We start from the raw sequence: 6,515 nt of genomic DNA on the forward strand, positions 1-6,515 counted from the left end.
CTGCTAATCATTGAACAAACCCACTACAAAGGTGACCCCAAGCCCTTGGGGAGCAGGGGACAGGGATGCTCTGGGGGATCTCAGAGGGGAGGGAAGTCTGTGCTCTGTGGGAATGGCTGTGCTGTGCTCTGCAAATGAAGGGAAACAGTGGCTTGTCCACACTGGCACAGGCAAAGGTCCTCTGGTGCATCCCCCTGCCTGGGCTGCCCCCCTCCCACCACTCCTCTAACAGGTTTGGAACCATTTGCCAGCGTTACTCCACGTTTGGTGTGGCAGATTTGTGGTGATGCTCTCAGAGTGCTGCATTTGCTCAGGTTTCAAGAAAGTGAGGGAGGAGGCAGGGAAATGGAGAGAGGCAAGAGCACCTCCTGCTTGAGGTCCCTGATGGCACTGGGGACACAATGGGAGCACTGGGGACCCATGGGGACCTGGACAGAGGACTGTGAATTAAGAAGCATTACCCTGATGAGGGAATATTTGTTGTAATTTGTTTTGCAGGCACTTAGGAAAAACAGAATAAGAAGAAACAGGGAGAACACCCAACAAAGTAATATAAAAATGGAGGCCCTGGCAGCTTCTGAAATGCCCACCTTTAATGCAATTAGAGCATGGACTGGATGAGGGACCCCACACCCCAGCTTGTCTGCTCATGGAACAATCCATTTTCAAGGGTTTTGAATGAAAACTCGGAAGAGTAACATGATGGTTTTACAAGTACCTAAAAGAGGAGCTGAAATCTCCATTCTCCTGGCTGCAGGCACGTTGATTTTCCTTGAGGTTTAGAGGCAGAACGTCTTTGATGTCCAGAACCTCTCGACAAGCAAGAAGCCACAGGCTGAGAATTAGGAAAAAGAATTGTGTGAGGTCTTCTTCAAAGCCAGAAATATCCTCAAGGCTATAAAGACAAGATCTTCTTGAACAAAAGAGTCATTTCCATCTCCACTGTCTCTCTTACCTGACCTTTTCATTTGTCTGGAGAGCTGATAAAATTTACATGGCAAGATATGCCTGGAGAAAAATCCTTGCTTACAGTTTTTTGGTAGAAAAAAATATGCTTCTCCCCCCAAAAAATCGAATCCAACCAATTAAAAAGAGGTCTCAAAAGAATACAAAAGCAGTATGAATTTTGGTTGCCCAGTTTTTCCATTCCATTCCACAAGGAAAATACCTAAGTAAGATATCAACTCCTATCAGTATGGATGTTTATTTCTGCTGGTATGGTACCTTCATGTCAGTCATTTGAAAGTGGTGAATAAAGCCCTGCCTGGAGAGCTTACAGTGAAAAAAGTGAGAGCCTGAAGAAAGAACTGACAGCAGATAACAATAAAAACAACAATCACTTTTTTTTCCCCCACTCTGGAACTGACATTTTCCTGTGGAAATGTGAAATGAAAAATGTCTTGTTCAGTGGGAAAGCAACTCAAGACAGGCAGTCCCTGCCAAGGATCCATCCCACCCTGAAGCAGAGCAGGTAGAGGTACTCAGCCACCCAGCCCAGCTTTGCTGCCTCCCCATCCCTTTTCTTTTTTCTCCCTATTTTTTTTTTCCTATTTCCACCATTTCTCCCAGGAGAAGTACCATTTTACAGCAGCATGCTGATAGCTATTAAAGTCCCACCAGGCACCTCCTTGCCAGCAACCATCACAGATCATCCAGCACCAGGACCATCCCACTCCCCCTGCAGAGCCCTGGGATGCCTCTGAGCTCTCTGGAGCCCCAGCACCAACCCCCTCATGTGCTCACAGCTTTCCTGCAAGGCTTTTCTCCAGATTCTCCCTGGGTTCAGTTTTCCCAGTGGTTTCACTTGGATGTAAAATGCTTTGTTTCCCACCCTCTCCCACTGCCAGGCTCCAGGGACCACCACAGCACCGAGCTCTGCTCCCCCCTGGGCACTCTGCATCCCTGCTCGTGAACAACTTGAGATTAACCATGGTGTCACAGTGAGCTCATGGGCACTCTGTGCCCCCTTCCCCGGGACCCTGTGACTCTGATCAGATAACCTTGGACCCCTCCTTCCTGCCCCAACAGGGCTCGCAGAGAGCCAGGGAAGCCCACCCTGTCCAAAGTCTGTATAGACCCCTGACATTTCCTGTTCATCCTCTTTTGCCCCACTCTCCACTTGGACATCACAGAACAAAGAGAGCTGAACCAACATATATTGGGGTAAGAGCCTCTTTTGGAAATCTTTGCCATCTCCTGATATTCCTCCCCTCAAAGCCTCGGATCTCTGGGCTAGTCTGATAATTTAGGGGCTGAAAGGGGGGGAATATCAGTTGGCCCCCAATGTGTGCTGCCATCAGCCCACGAAGGAGCTGGAGGCTCTATTTCAGAGGATCTGGATTGCTTTTTTGGACAGTCAACTGCCCCATTACTCTAGCTGCCTCTAAAGGCTTTGAGTGACAGGGAAAGGTTGGGGACCTGCCTGAGCACCCTCAGGTGAGCTGGTTGGAGACAGATGCTGCAGCTCCCATCACACCCAGCCAGAGGAAGGTCCCAGCAGCAGCTCTGAGTCCCCAGATGCCAGCACAGAGGTGACTCCTGCTCGCTGCCCCAGCCAGGAGGGATGATGGATTTTACACTGTCACAGCCAGATCAGCTGTCACAGACAGCAGCTCTGGGCAAGGCTTCTCTGCCAGCTCCTTGGGAGCTTTGAAAGATCCGTAGCAATTATTTTTCCTGAAGAAAACAGATTAATTAATCCTTCTGCTAGGGTTGCGGTTAGTTTTTTCCCTAATGATTTAAAATAGCTTTTTTCTAAAGATTTCAGAAGGCAAACAAGGCTGCCTAGCACCGTTTTTCAAAATCATTCCCTGTCGTGCAGTTCAAACACGCCATCAGATTTGCAGCAGAAAACAGATCAGATTTCTGAAGTGCTCAGTGGGTGCTGCTGCCTGCTACAAAACTGGGGAAGTTGTCTTGTGCCTCAGAAGAGAGCAGCAGATTTGGCACAGATCTCACACGCTGGAGATGGATGCCAAATACGTGATCTCCCTGAGTTTTAGCTCTTTTCTGAAGTGATTCATTTGTAGCCTTCAAATATGAAATAGAGATAATCCAGGAGAGACAACAGGGGAATCCAGCAATGGATGCGGTTCCTGTGCACGGTCTTGCTCCTCATGCTAGCATAAGCCCCAAGAAAAGATGTTAAAACCCTAACTTTTGCAACTTGGACACCTCATGACACAGCTAAGAAGGTTTGCTGAAGGGGTTTGATGAGGCACCCAAGGAAAAAATCTTATTTTTTCAGGTGGAATTGCCTTCTGTGAAAAGTACTGGAGAAGTAGCCCTCAGAAAATTCACTCCAATTTCATACAATTTGCTGTAAATTAGTTTCATCAGTGGCAATTAAGCAGAAATGCCACCTGAAGGACCTCTAACCTTTGAATGTCAGACTTGGACATCAGCAATGCAGATGGCTCTTCCCTGCAACTGCTCTTAGATAATCACAGAACCATCAAATGTTTTGGGTTGGAAGGGACCTTAAAGACCATCTTATTCCAACCCCCTGCCATTGGCAAGGACAATTTCCACCAGACCAGTTGCTCAATTAAACAGTCAAACCTTCTTTTCTGTAGCTATACATAAATAACCCCCACTTAAAAATCAGTTTATTTATCAAGCTCCTCTGTATTACTTTACAAACACATTTGGCAAGGGAGGTGGTGATCGTGTTAAAATCAGTGGAGGTTTGTTCAGAAGCATTTCACCTGCTGAGCAAAGATTAACTGGGACAGGTGATCAGGATCCCAACTGGGTCTTTGTTTATGGATTTAATAATTTTTTGACCTGAAATAAGAAAGCACAACTTTTTGAGAATAGAGAATTTTGGCTTACTTAGCTGAGAAAAAAAGAGGCAGGTTGAGAGAGGATACAACTGCTGTTTATAAGTAAATAAGGAATATCAGCAGGAAAACAAAATAATTAGGCTAACAACCCTTAGTTAGAACTAGTGGGAATGAGCTGGCCATAAATTATTCAGGATGGAAATGAGAAGTTTCACCCCATTAAAGAAATCTTCATAACAACATCAATTCTTGCCTCCAGTTAGTCTAAAATATGGAGATGGAAGAGGGGGGGCAGAGGGGAGAACTTACCAGAATTTCATTCTGAAAGGGAAGAACAGCAGCAGCAGAAGGGAAAAAGTCCCTTTACACAGGGCAGCAAATACAAAAGCACAATCCAACACAAATATACACACTACAGATTAACTAACAGTCTTGGGGAAGAAATGGCCAATATCCCTGGCTCCTCCTAGTTCATGATTTCTTTATTATTGCCATTAAGAACCTTTTTGGCATTTTATAGGATGGTCTGAATGCAAATTGCAGGAAGGTCAGTGGCAAAACACATTTGTTAAATAAACGAGTATTTTCTTAAACTTTCTTGTGAAAAGAAATGTCTCTGTGGATCTTTAATGAGGCAGCACTGTGGTCCTTGTCTGAACCCAGGGTCAGGGCATGAGAAAGACTGGGCTGGCTAATTGCAGTCTGAGTCTTCTTTAACTCCCCAAAATAGAAGAAAACTCTTGGGGAGTGAAGAGTTCATTAATATTTTTTGCTCTCACCATCTTGAAAACAAGAAGTGATGGTGTCCTGTGATCTTCTGACCAGAGAAAATTCATAGAAAGCTAAAAATAAGCATAATTGTCAGGTAGAGGGTAGTTTTGAGCAACACCCCTTCTGCCATAGTGCCATGGGTGTGACATTGTCCCCTCCCAGGACAGAGGGGACATCCCCTGCACTCCCAGGGGCCTGAATCCTGCCAGGGGCACGGACAGACTCATCTCTCTCTGATCTCCAGCATCTGAGGGACAAGCACCACCAACCCCCAATGCATTCCCAAGCTGGCTGGTTGCAATTCCTTGAACTTGCAGTTTGTCTTTAACTGAAACACTCATTAAAGCTGTTTATAGCCATTAACTCTCCCAAAGCCCTCACTGGGCTGTAACACCCAGCAAAAAGCAAAGCAGGCAGAGATTAACTGATCACCAGGAGAATCCCTGACCTCACCCAGGTCACTGCTGGTTTATAGCAAAAAATAAGAGGAAAATCACTCCAGGCTAGGCCTGAAGTGTGTGCTGTGTCAAAGTGCTGAGTGCCACCAGCTCTGCTGTGCCACCAGCTCATGGGCACTCAGCATCACTGCCTCCCAGGGGGACACTGCAAAAGGCAGAGGTGCAACGTGAGACAGGAAAATCCATCTCCAAACTTTTGGAGCTCTCTCTGCCTCTTTCTGAGGTGGTTTGTTCCTAGTAAGTCCTAACAAGCAGCTCCTGGTTTGGTGTCCTAGCAAGTAATTGTGACCCCTTGGGTGTCCCCAAGGACCTGGGGTCTCCCTGGGCACTCCCTCCTTACCACCACCATGAACTCCCCTCTAAAGCCAGGTGCCACCAGATGAGCCCACCAGCTTCTCCACACAGAAAACACAGCAGGACCACATTTCTCTACAGCCACCCCCCACCCCAAATTTAGAGTGCCAGGGTTACAGGGCATGTCCCATTCCCACCTGCCACTGATGCTTGACCGTGGAACTTTCACTGATGAGAAATCCCTCCTCACACACCTGGATCATCCTTTAATGAGCTGCCATGGATCATCCCCAGTCTGGGGTTGTCCAGGTCTGGCTAATCCCAAGCTTGGCAGAGCCACCTTCACCCACTCGATGTCAGAGCTGGCCCAGGCTTGCTTAGCTCAACACATCCCTTATCAAGAAGGACACTCCTCACTGTGCTTTCTGTTCCTCTTGCCTCAACAAGAAACATCTCTGTGCAAGGCAGGGGCTGTGCTGGGAGAGGCAATCCCAGCCTGCAGATAACACAGATACAGCTGCCTGTGCTCCCTGGGAAAGCTGCTGAGGGCAGGGAGGGTCCCACAGGGGAGCTGCTCTGTGGGGCCATCCAAAATGATGCTGCTGATGGTTGGATACGAGGTGGTGTGGGCCAGGCTGGCTTTCCCAGAGTGCTGGAGCAGCAGGGAGCCAGAGTTTTGTGCTGCTCCAGGCAGGGTTTATCTCAGGAAAAGGCACCAAGGATGCAGCCACGCAGGGATGGCAGGAGGAGAACAGCCAAGCACGGTGAGATCACAGCTCTGAGTCATTAGCTGCAGCTCAGAGCTCTGCCCGGGGTAAGAGACAAGGGGTTGTAAATAGATACCATGAATAAATGCCAGGAGAAAAAGGAGCTTCCATTTTACTGAGGAGACTATTGCTGATTAACTATTTCGCAGCTTGGTCTATGCTGAGGGCCAGATCTGAACAACAAAATCTTTAAATAGTTTCTATGCCAAGCATGGGCAGCCAGGGAAGCTTGAACTGCTCAGCAGAGATCTCACCCCCCTGCAAGGCTTTAGTGCCCTGATACTGCCCAGCATCTCTCCGGACTGGGGTTGAATTGTTTTCTACACCAGAGAAAGTAAAGGCACACATTATACATTGACAGGAGCTAATTAGTTCTACATATACACCCTCCTTCAGAAGATATCCAAAATTATTAGTGATTTTTTATAGCTAAATGGTTT

Source organism: Lonchura striata, chromosome 9 (assembly GCF_050655825.1).
Source record: "Lonchura striata isolate lonStrDom1 chromosome 9, ASM5065582v1, whole genome shotgun sequence".
NCBI classification, from domain to species: domain Eukaryota; kingdom Metazoa; phylum Chordata; class Aves; order Passeriformes; family Estrildidae; genus Lonchura; species Lonchura striata.